We start from the raw sequence: 15328 nt of genomic DNA, 5'->3' as shown, positions 1-15328 counted from the left end.
GGCTCCTGGCTTTGGATCGGTGCAGCACACCAGCCGCAGCACACCGGCCATAGCAGCCATTTTGGGGGGTGAACCAACGGAAAGGAAGACCTTTCTCTGTCTCTCTCTCACTGTCTAACTCTGACTGTAAAAAAAAAAAAAAAAAAAAGTTGTTGGTGGGGGGGAACCAAAGAGAAGGGTTCTAGAGCGATACAAAGTGACTGATGACCTCCACTCGACCTCAGATTGTGGGGCTCTAAATTACCAAGGAGAGAGTGCCAACGGCATTCAGTGAGCAGTCACTGTGTCCCAGACACGGCCCTAGAGTGCACCTCCCACCTCCACCTCGACAGACTCACTACTCCTCCCAGCCACCCCGGGCAGGGGATAACACCATCTCCAGCTTTCAATCTCACAGTGGTGGAGGTGGAAGACGGCCATGACCCTGGAGGGAGGTGCTGGCGATGCCCCTGCCCTCTCTCTCCCCTCTCATTTCCCGCAGATGCCTGCAGTGGCAAGGCAAGGGCAACCACGGGGGCACAGGGGGCCGGGGTGCAGCTGGGCGGCACACGGGGCGGATCCGGCACAGAGGGTGAGCCTGATGCTGCCCTCCAGGGGCTCAGGGCCTCAGAGCTAGGACGTGGCGAGCACCACCCAGAGAAGGGGCAGGGAGGGCCCTGGGGTGGTCTGGAGGCTGGCGGGGCTGAGGCAAGCCTCCTGCACCCACTGCTTTTATGCCCTGCTGCCTCTATGTGGGTGCTCCCTAGGCCCCCAATCCCAGCCCTGTGACCCCGCCCAGTCTCATTCCTGGGAAGCTCCCAGTTATCAGTCTTTTGCCAGAAGCCTCATTATCTGCTTAGCTGCCTCCCAGGTCCCAGGAAAGATAAACAGGGCGGCACTGCTGGGCCGGCAGGTATCTGCAGAGGGGGGCTGGGCTCCCTCCCCACTGACCACAGTGCTGTCCTCAGCTCCTTGTCTCCTGACTGGGACAAAGGTCCCATGTTCCAGAAGCAACAGTACTAAAAAGAAAACAAACAAACAAACAAAACCCAGTATGCTGGGCAACAGCTTTGGGGAATGTCTGTGAAGTTTTTGTTATGCAGAAACAAGGAGAACTGGCAGGCAGCAGTCAAAGCTCTGGTCTTGCAGCTCCACAGTCCCCCCTTGGGGCCAGGCCCCCAGCATCAGCCACAGCAGGAGCCAGATAGCAAGAGGCCAGAGCAGAGTGCCTTAAAATACTGCAAGAAGATCCAGGGAAAGCCAGCTGAAGAGTGGCTGCAAACAGCTCTGGGCAAACGGCCCTTGTGCTCAAATGGGGATTAATAAACATGAGGGTGCTTCGAAATGTCATGGAAGGGGCTGGTGCCTTAGCAGGTTAATCCTCTGCCTGCAGTGCCGGCATCCCATAGGGGCACCGGTTCTAGTCCCGGCTGCTCCTCTTCCCATCCAGCTCTCTGCTATGGCCTGGGAAAGCAGTGGAAGATGGCCCAAGTGCTTGGGCCCCTGCACCCGCGTGGGAGACTGGGAGGAAGCACCTGGCTCCTGGCTTTGGATTGACGCAGCTCCGGCCGTTGCAGCCATTTGGGGAGTGAACCAATGGACGGAAGACCTTTCTCTCTGTCTCTTCCTCTTATTCTCTGTAACTCTACCTCTCAAATAAACAAATAAAATCTTTAAAAAAAAAAAGTCATGGAAAATAATGGAATTAAAAGCAATTTACTTTTATGCAAAAAAGTTTAAATCCAACAATATTTTCACAGAATGAATTTTCCAAGCATGAAATTTCAATTTTTTTTAAAGATGTATTTGAAAGGGTTACAGAGGGAGAAGGAGAGACAGAGAGAGAGGTCTTTCATCCACTGGTTCACTCCCCAGATGGGTGCCACAGGTGGGACTGGGCCAGGTGAAAGCCAGGAGCCCGGTCCTTCATTCAGGTCTCCCATGTGAGTTCAGGGCCACCTGCTTTTCCCAGGCACATTAGCTGGGATCCGGATCGGAAGTGGGATGCCAGTGTCTCAGTCAGTGGCTTTACCTGCTACGTAACAATGCCAGCCCCTCAAAAAAAATTTTTTTTGCACCAAAATAGGCTGTCTTTTAATCCCATTTCCATCACAGACTTGTGGACACGCCCTAATGTTTGCTGACTGAGTAACAGATGTGTCTGGCTGGTAGCTGATGTCCATACTGGAGGAGGCGTGCTGTCTGGACTCTGTCTTCAGAGGGGATGACACAGGACATTCACAAGGGTCTTTCGCAGCGGCCTTGCCACCGAGCACACACCCTGTCTCAACTTCCGGATCGGCTTGTCTGGCTACTGTTTCACAGACACAGAGTCCCCCAGGGGCTTCCTGTGGTCCCCGGTGTCCTTTGCAACACTGGACAGCACTACAGCCTTCGAACCTCCCACAGACACGAGTCTCCTACCTTCTCCTTGCCACAGCCAAGAACACTCTCCCCCCACCCGCCCCAGGTCTGGCACGGGCCGCGGGTCACAGGACCGCGCTGCACGCCTCCAGGAGAGGAGGGGACCTGCTGGCACGCTCTTAGCCGGGAGCAGCTGTTTGTTACATCTGGGTGGACAGAGGCGCCTGGCAGCTCCGCGGGCTTCCTGACGCTGACCGGACACTCCCGCAGGCCCTTCCAGGGTCAGCTGACCGGGAGAGGAAGGCCTTTTGCCTTTTTGTCTCTCAGCCATGGGCCAACCTTGCTGCAGCTGAGACTTACACGGCCACACTCCCGCAAACCCCACCAGTCACCGGCCGTAAAGGGCGCCACGGTCCGGGGAGGCGAAGGCTTACCCAGAAACCCTGCCATCCCATCGCCTGCACAACGCCTCCTGATGCCAGAGATCTGACAACAAGGAAAGGGTGCTAGAACAGAAGAAATGCAATCCGTTTTCAGGACAAAACCCACGGCTAAAAGCCTAGTCCCACTAACTTCCCAGCTAGGTGGACTGGGGGGAAGGAAGTTCACACGCTAAGCTCCAGCCTCCTCGCAAGTAGAACAGGACAGGGACAGCCCCCCCCCCCCCGCCCCCTCCTGGGCTCTGGGAGGAGAGAACGGAATGACAGCCATCAGACGCTGAGCTCAACGCCCGGCATACCACAGCGGCTGTATCCAGTGCTCCAGCAAGGCTCGTGAGGACGGCACAGCCTCAGCTCCCAGTGCCCGGCCGGCCACACTGCGATGAGCCCCAGGGGCTGGCATCTCACTGACAATGCCCACGGGAGAGTGGATCCTGCATTAAGAACTACGCTGATGGCAGCCACAGCTACAGCAGCAGACAGGAGCAGCAGGGAGGGTAGACAGGTTCCACTGGGAAGTGGGAAGTCCCAGTTCCTGACACAGAGGAGTGGATCGGACAGCACTGGCTCTCCGGTCAACAACAGCGATGAACTCAGAATACTGCAGGGGAAGAAACCTGCTGACAGCACTGGAGAACAGCAGGGAAACCGGCGGAGACGGGGTCCTTGGAAGCAGGGAAGCACACAAGGGCGCTTCCGGTTCAAGGTAAAACGCAGGAAAACAGAACAGAAACAGAAGGCGGCAGAGACCCGCTCGGCGGAGCCCGGGACGGGGCTGGACTTCCAGGGTGGATGTGAAGGGGATGGGGCGTGTCGGAAAGGAGAGAGCAGAAGGGGAAGTCCCAGCATCACGGCGCCCGTGCCCTGCGGGTCCTCAGCTAACCCTGGCATTGCAGAGGTGTCGGAGGAGGCGCGAAAGCCGGGAGGAAGACAGCTCAGCGGTCGCCCAGAAGATGGAGTTTGGAGTTCAAGTCCTTCCAAGCTAAAGCAGCTTAGTAAACACTTCAGGCTTTGGATTTAACTCCAGAAAGCCAGTGCCTTGCAAGTTAAGCCGATGACCATGGGGTACGCCCTGCAACCATGGACAAAACCAAACGAAAACCACCTAATGAAGTCTAGAAGCCAAGTCGTCTAACTGGCTGCCTGCTGGGAAGAACCCAGCCTTCACCAGAGGAAGACAGTGAAATAGTCTCCTCACCAGCAGTGTCCCCGACCCAGGGAGAAGTTACAGAACACAGGTGGAGAAGCAGAAACATGGGACTCATAGTCAAGAGGAAAAAACTCAATAAAATCAGACCCACTGATGACCCGGATGGTGGAATTAGCAGACAAGGATTTAAAAATGCTTGATATGGGGCAGGTGTTGTGGTAGAGCAGGTTAAGCCGCCACCTGTGACGCTGGCATCCCATATGGGCACCGGTTCATGTCCCGGCTGCTCCACTTCCATTCTAGCTCCCTGCTAATGACCTGGGAAAAGCAGCAATGGTAGTCCAAGTCCTTGGGCCCCTGCCATCCATGTAGGAGACCAGGAAGAAGCTCCTGGCTTCAGCCTGCCCACCCATGGCTGTTGCAGTCATCTGGGGAGTGAACCAGTGCTTGGAAGATTTCTCTCTCTCTCTCTCTCTGTCTCCCTCGCTCTCTATGACTCTGACTTTCAAATAAATAAATCTTTTAAAAAATGGTTATTACAAATACAAGGAGTCTTCAACAAGTTCATGAAATATGAAAAAAACTGCATAAATTAAAAAAAATCTTGTACCAATGTAGACTTAGCTTTTAATTAAAATTTTCCTGAACTTTCTGAGGTACTCTCATAAGCACAGGACATTCAGGAAATGAAGGACAGGATGAATGAATGAATGAATGAATAGGGAATCCCAGACGAGAAACCAGAACTGCAAGAAATAAATCAAGTGGAAATCCTAGAACCAAGAAACACAGTAGCTGACTTGAAAAATTAACAACCAAGTAAATGCTGTAGAAGAAAGGATTAATAGAGAGACATTTAATAGAAATGACCCGGCGGGCACCGCAGCTCAATAGGCTAATCCTCCGCCTTGCGGCGCTGGCACACCAGGTTCTAGTCCCGGTCGGGGCGCTGGATTCCGTCCCGGTTGCCCCTCTTCCAGGCCAGCTCTCTGCTGTGGCCAGGGAGTGCAGTGGAGGATGGCCCAAGTGCTTGGGCCCTGCACCCCATGGGAGACCAGGAGAAGCACCTGGCTCCTGCCATCGGATCAGCGCGGTGCGCCGGCCGCGGCGGCCATTGGAGGGTGAACCAACTGCAAAAGGAAGACCTTTCTCTCTGTCTCTCTCTCTCACTGTCTACAACTCTACCTGTCAAATAAATAAGTAAAAAATAAATAAATAAATAAATAAATAAATAAATAAATAAATAAAAGAGCACAGGAAACAAAAGCAAGAACAGACCAATGGTATTTCATCAACTAAAAAGCTTCCCCATAGCAAAGGGAACAATCAAAATAGACCAGACACAAGCTACAGAACGGCAGGAAGAAAATATCTGTGAGCTGCAGCTCAACTGACAAGGGGTAACAATCAGAATCTATAAGGAACTCAAACAACTAAGCAAAAAACCAAGTGATCTTTTTAAAATGGGCAGTAGGGCAGTAGGGACTGGCATTGTGATCTTGGGACACCCACATCCCACACTGGACTGCTGGTTTGAATCTCAGATGCTCTGCTTCTGATACAGCTTCTTCCTAACGCACCCTGGAAGGCAGCACATCCTGCCATCCACATGGGAGCCCAGATGGAGTTCCAACTCCTGGCTTCAGTCTGGCCCAGCCATGGCTGTTGTGGACATTTGAGGAGGAAGACAGCTGATGGAAGATATCTATCTATCTCCCCCACCCCACCCACCCCGAGTCCTGTTGTTCTGCCTTTTAAATAAATAAATGAAGTCTTTAAAAAAAAAATAGGCAGTGTATTTGGGGTCAACACTGTGGCCTAGTAGGCTAAGCCTCCATCTGCGACCCTGGCAACCCATCTGTGGGCAGGTTCATGTCCTGGCTGCTCCTCTTTAGACCCAGCTCTCTGCTGATAGTCTGGGAAAGCAGTGGAGGATGGCCCAAGTGCTTGGACCCCTGCACATCCATGGAGGACCCAGGAGAAACTCCTGGCTCCTGGCTGTAGATTGGCCCAGCTCTGGCCACTGCAGCCATTTGGGGAGTGAACCAGTGGATGGAAGACCTTTCTCTATGTGTCTCCCTCTCTCTGATGATAAACATTTGAGAAGATGAATATGATTATACTGACTTGAACAGAATACAGTGTATACGTGGATCAGAACACTCCACGGTACCCCACAGATACATGGAATTTTTACATCAGTTAAAAATAATAATTTTAAAAAATTTTAAAAGAAGCCAAAAGAAAAAATTATCGATTATGTATACAGGAACAATGATAAGAAAGGCAGTTGACTTTTTATCAGACACCATGCTGGTCAGAAGACAATAGACAGACGTTTACAAAGTACCAGGAGGGGGTTAAAAGTCAATTTGAGATGTGAGGTTTTAAATGATGGCGACTGGAGGTTGCAACATCAGCAGTGTCAGCCCCTCCTGGCACATCCCTCCGGGATACGTGACACGTACCCCCACTACAGGTACACATGCATGCACACGCACTCAGCATCTCAGTACAACATCCCAACATTTCCAACAGAAAAACAAAGCCGTGTCAGGGAGGTGATGAGACATGAAAACACATGTGACCACGTACACCCACTGTGGCACGTGTGTCGTACATGAAGAGCCCTTGCATCCCGCCATCACTGACCATCACGCATCTTTTATTGTGATAAGAACCGTAAGAAGGGTGTGGAAGGGAAAAAAAAAACCATCAGGAGGAAAACAAAGACTCCTGTGTCCTCACCCGCCACCCGGCAAGTAAGCTGCTCCTCAGGAGTCAGGATCCGAGACCCGGGAGTCAGGTGCAGGCTGATGGAGACGCTCCGGGGAGAGAGGGGAGGCGTCGGAACAGCACCCGTCTCCCACAAGTGCTGGGTGCTGCACAGCACGTGTTGTGCCAAGGGCTCCAGGGCGCCGTCTCGCTCGACCCTCACACTAACCCTGAGCGGTGACTGTACCACTGCTCTTTACAAGCAAGGGAGCAAAACGCCCAAGCGCCTTCGGCAGGGAAGCTTCCCAAGGTTAGCAGCAGGGTTGGGATTTGCACCTGGGTCTGAGACTCCCGGCTCCTCACCCTCCCCAGCCACTCACAAATTCACTCCTCACACAGAGAGGGGGCTCCATGAGGCCCCCACACGACGCCCCTGTCCTCAGAATGCTCAGGGCCCAGCGAGGGAGGCAGTAAGAGTCGTGATGGCCAACACTGACCGAGCCACATGCTAGCCAGCGTGTTGCACACTTAGTGGGTCACATCTTGGTGAATCTTCACATCACTCCTATGAGGTGCATCCTGGCATTACCCCCGTCTGGTGAGAAAAGTGAGCCCCGGTGCCACTGTGTGGCAGAACCAGAATCTGATGGCAGGACGCAGACTCCCCAGCCAGGTATGCGACTGCCTCGGGCTGCCGAGGGGCACAGACGGGCGGGGCAAGGCCACGCTGCTGCTCCTTCCCCACGGCCTTTGCATTCTGAAGACAAATTTGTTTTAGGAACCAAGGGACCTGGGCTGCACCTGCTCCCAGAGGATGGGACAGTCCTGGGATTGTCCACGGCCCCCATCCTCTCTCACCAGCTCCTGGCTCACATCACTCCAGTCTCACTCAACAATGGACGTGGCTTGTTACAGATGACAGTGAGTCCACACTGTCCTGCTCCAGCCGTTTAGGGGCTCCCTACCCAGCTCTCTAACCAGGCCTCATCCTCTCTCTGGGCTACTCTAAGCAGCACCCAACAGCGGCCCTTGCCTTGGCACCTTCCCGTTCCTACCACTAGGCAGCAAGTTCCTCCCCTTGTTTAGTAGCCAAAAGCACCCGTCCGATTATACTCGCGAGCTCTGCAGGTCAGGAATCTGGATACGCAGCGGTGGGATGGCTCCTCTGCTCCCCCAGGCCTGGGCCCCCACAGGAAGACGCTGCAGCTGAGAGCCCCGCAGAAGCTGGGTGGGGTGGGGGTGGAGAGGCAGGAGCCGATGGCCTGGGCTGGAATCACCCAGACCAGAGGCATCTTTCCTCCCACGTCTGGGGGTCTGTGTCGGCCATCAGCCGGGGCCTCCTCCACACACGGCCCCTGCATAGCAACGTCTCAGGTTCCAGCTTGGGGCCCCCGGAATAGAGTGCCCCAGCAAACGTGGCAGCAGCCATCGGCCTCGGGAGCCAGGTCGTGCTGCTCCCACCGCCCTCTGCACGTCGCTGACTCTCCCAGACTCAAGGGAGGGGGGCAGACCGGGAGAAGTCGCTGGGGCCATCTTTGAAGAAGCCACCTGCCGCGGGGTCTTCACACACTCTTCTCGGCCAGACCGCACTCTCTGCACCTGCTAATTCCTCCCCTCCTCAGGCGCCAGCTCCAACACAGCTTCATCAGCGAGCATGGCCTGACTGCCCAGCCCAGCTCAGGCAGCTCCACTGGCCAGATCCTCCCCTGACCACCAGCTCTCGGAGGACAGGACCTCAGCTTCTGAGCTGGCCACAAGCAGGTTCCCAACAGACATCCACATGGGCATATACATACACACACACACACGCACACACACACACACAGAGGAGAGACACGACACATAGTCAGCTCCACCCCTTATGCTTCCACTGCTCTCCAGGCCCCAGACTTCCACGACCCCACTGGAACCCTCATCCTGAGAGCTGCGCTGATCCAAAGCCAGGAGCTCCTTCCAGGTCTCCCCTGTGGGGGCAGGGACCCAAGGACTTGGGCCATCTTCCACTGCTTTCCTAGACCTTAAACAGAGAGCTGGATCAGAAGTGGAGCAGCTGGGACTCGAACCACAGCCCATATGGGATGCTGGCACTGCAGGTGGTAGCTTAGCCTGCTGCGCCACAATGCCAACCCCAAATGCCCACCTTCTAAGATGGGCTGGCCCCAACAGAGAAAATCAAAGCATATGAATAGGGGGCTCAAGAAGAAACGTTCACCCTCCACAAACAGGAGGGGAAGCGCTGGTGGGGCTGTCTGCCCAGGGACCAGACCCTGACACACTGTGCCCAAGGTGCAGACGCCTACCCAAGTTCCTCCCTGCACCCAAGCATCATCACTGTCCACACTCGAACTTTTTGTTAAAAGGATCCTTAACAGTGTGCCCTATGCTGTTGACCAAGCACGGGGGTAGCCCGACGTCCTAGGGCTCCTCCCCTGTGTGTGCTTAGCATCCCTGCAGGGCGGGGCAGCACGCTGGGTCCCCTCCTCTGACCAGCCCGGCAGGGCCCTTGATGCTGAGGGACTCTTGCTGTGTGGGTCCGGCCCCCTTTCCTACTCTGACTCTGGGAAACCCCAGACCCCCACCTCCATGGCAGGCTCCCCACTGAGGACTCTGGTAGGACCCAGCATACCCTCCTGGGAGGGCCAACGGGATCACACAGCAGAGGCTCCCCAGCACAGCGTCCTGGCTGAATCTGGCTGCAGCCCTAGGGCCGAGCACTAGTGTTAGTTAGCTCCTGTTCTGCTGTCTGCACGGGGTGCCCAGAGACGCAGTGACTCAGTCAAGGCCTCTCGGCTGGGGCGTGGGGAGTGGCAGGGCTGTTCTCAGTGGCATGTCCCCTTGTCCTAAGCCAGCGCCTCCTGCTAGCTCTCACAACAGGGAACCCGCCGGCTTCCCCGTTGACAACCTCCAGGGTTCGAGATGACAGGGAGGCCTCTGAGAAGGGCAGCCGACAAGGACACACTGTGGGAACGGAGCCGCCCCTGAGCTGGGTCTCCGTGGGGCAGTGCCCGGGGAGGGGTCGACCCCAGGGGAGAGCCAGCTCCCTGTGGCTCGCAGCTGCTGCACAGCTGGAGCGGATCTAATGCCATTACCGGAGTCAAAGGGGAAGCCCTGTGCCTCCGCACAGTGCCGGGAGCTGCCTGGGCTTTGGGGAGTGGAGTCGGCCAGGCCGCCCGTGCCAAGGAAGGAGGGGGCCGCCGAAGCCGCCAAGGCGGGCGGGTGGGAGGGGCCGGGCCAGCTGGGCTGAGCTCCTGTGACATCACCGGGCGGCCCGCCTCTGTCTGGGGCCGAGGGGAGGCCCGGAGCCTTTCTGGGGCCTGGGGGATCCTCTTGCACTGGTGGGTGGGGAGAAGCGCCCGCAGCCAACCAGGGCCGGGCTGTGATCACAGTTTCCTCTGGCGGCATGGAAAGGCCCCACAAAGGAGCTGGGAGTTCAAGTGAGGCTGCAGCAGGCGGCCCGAGGATGGACCCCGAGCCCGGACTGCAGAGCGCGCACTGAGGCGGCCGCCGGTCCCGTCCCGTGGGCAGCGAACGCAGGCTGGGAGCAGACTCCTCGGGCCCGGGCGGAGCCTGGGGGAGGCCAGTGAGGCAAGGCTGCTCTCGGCCATCAGCCTGCACCGCAGGACCCCATGGACAGGCTGCCCTGCTGACAGCCACGGGGGAGCATGTGAGGAGCTGCCCCTGGGAGCCACGCAGGAGGGACGAGGTAAGGGCTCGGCTCCGTGGCAGCCAGGGCCGGGGGCCGGGAGGCAGCAGCTGCCCTGCGGCGGGGTCCAGGACCCTGACTCCCCCTGGCTGGGGGTGTGTGCAGCTGGCTCCCCGAAGGGCTCACTCCCCGCTCTCCTTCGGAGCCACGCACGGCATCTGCCGGGGCAGGGCTGTGGATGCTTGGGCATGGGCTGTGATTCTGAGGACTCGACTGTAAGCCTGCAGACAAAGAGCCTTTAGGGTGAGGGCAGGCGGCTCCCGGGCCCGGCTCGGCAGCGGGGTGTGTGCTGTGCGTGTGTGGAGGTGTGTGTGTGACGGGCAGGGACTGGCTCAGGAGGCAGAGGTCGGGAAGTCATCTCTAGGCTTTGGGCTCCTGTGCGCCCCGGAGGGACCAGTGCACCACACGGGTGCCAATGCAGGAGCGATCGCTGTTCGGAGGCGGCTGGGGCTCCTGCCCGGAAAGCGCCCTGAAGCCGGCAGCCTCTGTTCACAGCCCTCCAGCTGGGGGAACAGGAGCCGGGCATCCCTTGCCGGATGGGACGTGTCGCCTGGAGGTATCTGCCACTCTGACTGGGGCAAGGTGCTGCCTGGATGTTCCCTCTGTGCCCAAGGACGCGTGCACCCAGCCCTCCTGCCCACTGGACGCGGCTGAGAAGCAGGGGCGGGCAGGAGGGCGGCAGGAGCTGCACACAGCAGTCCCTTGAAAGCACTCCGCGTTAGATAACATTTCCCGGCAGAAGCCTTGCCTGACCGTTCCCTCTCCCTCCGAGATGTGTGTCACGGGTCAGCTGCTGCCTCCGCTGTGGGATTAGGAGAGCTCCCAGAGGCCAGTTCGGTGACTTAGAAAGGGACCTCCTGCCCGGGGCTTGGGGGAGAGTTGAGAACGCCACTTCTGAAGCGGGCCAATGGAGGCAGAGCAGGGCAGTGCTCTCGGGCTGGCCGCGAGTCCTGGCCCTTGTAGTTGCTTAGCCAAGCAGCTCTGGCAGGACACAGGCTTCCCAAAGCTCGGTTCCCTTATCTGCGAGTTGGGCTAACAACAGTGCCCGTGTTTCAGCCGCAGCTAACGGCAGAGTTCTCACCCGCGGCTGGTAACACGAGTACTGTTCTTCATCCCCATTTGACAGGTGAAGAAACTGAGGGAGAAGTGAAGAGATGTGCCCAAGGCTAGGCGGCTAGCGAGTGCCCTGGGGTGGTGAGCCTGGTGTGCGGCTCTAGGGCCACTGGGAGAGCCAGGCTCCGTGCTTTCCGAGAGCAGTGTGAGCACGCGATCGCAAGCCTGCACATGGTGCCCGGTGCGCGGCAAACCCTAGGAAGCGTCAGTCACTGATGATCACAACCATAACCATCGGGAAGGCACAGAGGGAAGAGCAGAGGCCCAAATTCTTTTCCCTATTCATCCTGCCAGAGTTTTCAGGAAACCCCACAAGGCAGAGCCAATGCTGCGGCTGCCATCAGCAGCCACACTCGGGGGCCTTCCAGAAGCCTGGAGCGGTACTTTCTGAGGTCTGGGTCTGGGGCCACCTGCAGCATGTGTGCGTCCTACAAGGCCACACTAAGGAAAAGTGCAGACACCCCCAGCAAGGGCAGCTGGCGCCCTGCCGCCCTGGGGCACTACTATCCTGCCAGGAAAGCAGAGGAGGGAGCAGGGGAAGTGGAGCTGCCTCGGGGCGGCAGGGGGTCCGCACCAGTTCCCCTGCAGCTCCGGAGCTGCAGAGTGGAGAGGGCGGGGCAGCCATCACCAGCTCTGGCCACTGTGATGGCCAGTCTGCTTCGTCTTGGCCCGGGACAACAGCTTCTGTCCCACGGTCCCCAGAGGGCTTCCACGGCTCCAAGAAGTGCTGTGCAAGCTCTGTCAAATGTTTGCTTCTCCAGCACATGGCCGCTGGCGCTGCCGAAGCCGCAGGCCTCCCGGCTCCAGCCTGGAGCCCCCGTGCCTCACTGGCCTCTCCGGGCAGCTTGGCCCGGGCAGAGGCTCTGGCTGACTTCGTGGGCCTGGCTGACAGAAACAGAGCTGCTTCTTACGCAATGGGGCAGTCCTGTGGATCAGATGCGAGAGTTTGAGGCTCTTGGCCCCGAGGGCGCTGCCCGGCATCCCCGCCCACACTCTCCATCCTTCGGGGGTTCCTAGGAGGGAGAGGCTGGTTTTAACGCCCCATTTTACAGATGGGCAAACCAAGGCTCAGAGGTCACACAGGAAGTGGTGATGTGGGACTCACACCCAGGTCTGTCTGTCTCTAAAGCACATGCCTTCCTCAGTCCACTGCCTGGTTCAAGGTGCTTGACTTCTTTTATCCTGACTGCCAGTTGGTCCCAGAGCCCCAGCAGCTACATTCACCCACTGCTGCTCCCCAGTCCAAAACCCGCTTGCCGACCCAACCCGAATGTACCACTTGCTCCCCGTGGAGGCCCACCCTTGACACAGAACAGGCATCGCTGCCACCTCTCCCACAGAGGCACCTCAGCACAGTCATGTCAGCCCCGTGCCTGGGATACTGCCTCCCCACATCAGCACCACGGACGCTGGCACTCGCCGGCAGGGGCAGGACCTCGGCAAACACGTGTCTCTGTGTCTGAGAAACCACGGACGGCTTGGAGAGCTCCACGGGGCTGGGACTCTGAGCTCAGAGCTTCCCTGGCTGCGTGAGGCCTGAGAAACACCAGGGAGGTCGCAACCGGGGGCTCCAGGAGAACACACTGGGGAGGCTGCAGCCCCGCGCGGGAAGGCACCCCGGGCACGGGGCCTTTCTGGGTCGCAGCCATTTAGCCTGGAATGGTCTCTGCTGACAGCAGGTATCGGGGAACGGTCGGTGCATAACCACACAAACTCACAGCGGTGTGAGAGCTGGGAGGCCTTTAGGGCGCAGCGCCTCTGCTGGAAAGCAAGCATTCCGACTCTGACTGTTCACTAGAGCCCAGCCCATCCTGGATGGCTGCGGGGCGGAAATCTCAAGCGTCAGGGGACAGAGCACCTTTTCTGTGAGCCTCCCTGAAGCCCCCAGCAGCCTGGAGCCTGCACGACAGGTGCTGCCAGAACTCGGCTCTGGGACGGGAGCCTCGCGCCCGGCGTGGGGGCTGGAGGTTACCGTGCCCCGAGCATGCACGCAGCACTCTGAGTCATTCTCAGTGCCGGGTGGGGGAACCAGGCCCTCACAATTGAGCCATTGTGCCAGGCCCGTTCTCTGGGGAACTCAGCCTGTCCCAGGGCCAGCAGCCCCAGGGCCCCAGCCCCCTGCCCTGCTGCCTGACTCTCCAGAGAGGCAGGCCCAAGACCACCGCAGCAAAGCCCTGTTCTGGGCCTTGAGTGAGGCCTGATGGCCTGCCTGGCTCCTGGAATGGATTCTGCCCGCGATGGTCCCACACCAACCTCCACAAGGGCAGACTGTGGGTCAGCCACTGCTGGGCGCCTACCGCCTCGGCAGCTCTGCGACTGCGGCACGTAACTCCATGCCCTTCCTCTGTCTGCTCCTCTGTGAAATGGGGGAAATCATAGCCCTGGCCACGCAGAGTTGCTGGGATTGATGTGTCTCAGTGCTCAAGGGCTCAGCCCACCCCACAGGCCACACGGTCCTGGGGCCCAGGGGAGCAGCTCCAGGCAAGGCCTGCATACAGGTGGTGCTGCCTACTCGGCTCCCCCCCCACCCCGACTTCTCCCTCTTGCCTGAGGCTCCCCAAACTCCAGGACCCCAGAGCACTCCAGGTCGAGCCGGAAGTGCAGCAGCCAACTCAGGAGCTGGACTCCGAGATGGCTTCTGCAGACGCCTCCCGGCCGCCTCTCTGCTGGCCACAGCTCCTGGCACGGAGGGCTCCGAGCGCAGACTTCGGGGGAATCTCAAAATGGCTCTCAGATCCTGCCCCATCAAAAATAACAGCCGTAGCCTTGTCCCCCTGGCAAAGACAAGCAGCTCCCCACTGCCTGACCACGTCCCCTCCTGTCCTGTGAGCTCACAGCGCGACCACAGACCGCCTCCTTCATCAACTCAGCCTCTTCTGGAGCCAGCGACTTATCCGTGGCAGAAGCACAAGGGTCCAGGCGTCAGGCAGATCCAGACCCCAACACCACTCCTCCGGGCATCTCTGCCTGACCCGAGACTCTCAGCCTCCCTCGGTCCCGCCTGGCTCCCCACCACCCATGAAGGGTAGACCCAGGTGGAGGCGTACGCAGCGGCTGGCCGGCTGGGTGACGGAGCGTTGCACGACGGAACTGGCTGCAGCCCCCCTGGGTGGGGTGATGCACAGGACCCTAGCAGGAAGCAGACGGCAGCTGGCGATCTGGACGTCCCCTCCTTGGCATGCAGGCTGCTGGGGAAATCACCCAGGACAAACGAGGAACGGCCCCTTCCCCAGGTTTTCTACTGGGAGGGTGCCACTGCCCGTCCTGGACGCCCACTCACACGCATGATCGGGGGCTCTAATACCCAACAAGACTCACCCTTGTGCTGACCCGGAAGCCACCTCCACTTACTCGGTCAACAAGCTCCTTTTGCTCATCTCGGCTGGAGAGATCTGAACCCCAGTCCCGATACTGACCCCAGGTGACCTCAGGGACTGGACCTCAGTCTCCCCGAAGGCCGAAGGCAGACCACACCTTTCTCCCACTTAAGGGGACCACAGAATCTTTTGCCCATCCAGGACACTTCCGAGAGGGAGGGACGGACGCTGTTAACAATGGCACGAGACCCCAGGCCTCCACCAGGGCCACGGGGACGTGAGATTCTCTATTTACAGGGTTGTAAGAACGCACAACAAACAAATGACAGCTGGTAGTGCTGTGCCCCAGCTAGGACCTCTGTGGACTTTCCTCCTGGGCTAGGCCCCCTCGCCCGGCCCCTCACACACTGGTCTGGGTCCACTCCACCAGCGAGCTGTGCCTTCCAACTAGCTTTCCCGGGAACGACAGCCGGCCAGCACCAAAGATTCCCCTCGTCCCCATGTTGGTCTCACGATCTCCGCTCCTGCTCTGATCTCGACGGACTCC

At 58.4% G+C, this 15328-nt stretch overlaps 2 protein-coding genes across 25 annotated transcripts in view; one reads left to right on the top strand and one right to left on the bottom strand.

Moving 5' to 3' along the window:
- The window catches only part of RALGPS1 (Ral GEF with PH domain and SH3 binding motif 1), a 264237-nt gene that overhangs the window by 80191 nt on the left and 168718 nt on the right, over positions 1-15328 (bottom strand). The window lies entirely within an intron of this gene.
- The window catches only part of ANGPTL2 (angiopoietin like 2), a 28452-nt gene continuing 23060 nt past the window's right edge, over positions 9937-15328 (top strand). Inside the window, exon 1 of the mRNA XM_051855122.3 lies at positions 9937-10351. The gene's annotated coding sequence lies outside the window, so the exon portion shown is untranslated. The remainder of the gene's footprint in view (positions 10352-15328) is intronic.

The sequence above is a fragment of the Oryctolagus cuniculus genome, chromosome 1, assembly GCF_051225735.1.
Source record: "Oryctolagus cuniculus isolate XC-2025 breed Fujian yellow rabbit chromosome 1, ASM5122573v1, whole genome shotgun sequence".
In the NCBI taxonomy this organism is placed as follows: Eukaryota; Metazoa; Chordata; class Mammalia; order Lagomorpha; family Leporidae; genus Oryctolagus; species Oryctolagus cuniculus.
Note: the sequence above shows the minus strand (reverse complement) of the source record. Positions and strands in the feature narration are given on the sequence as shown.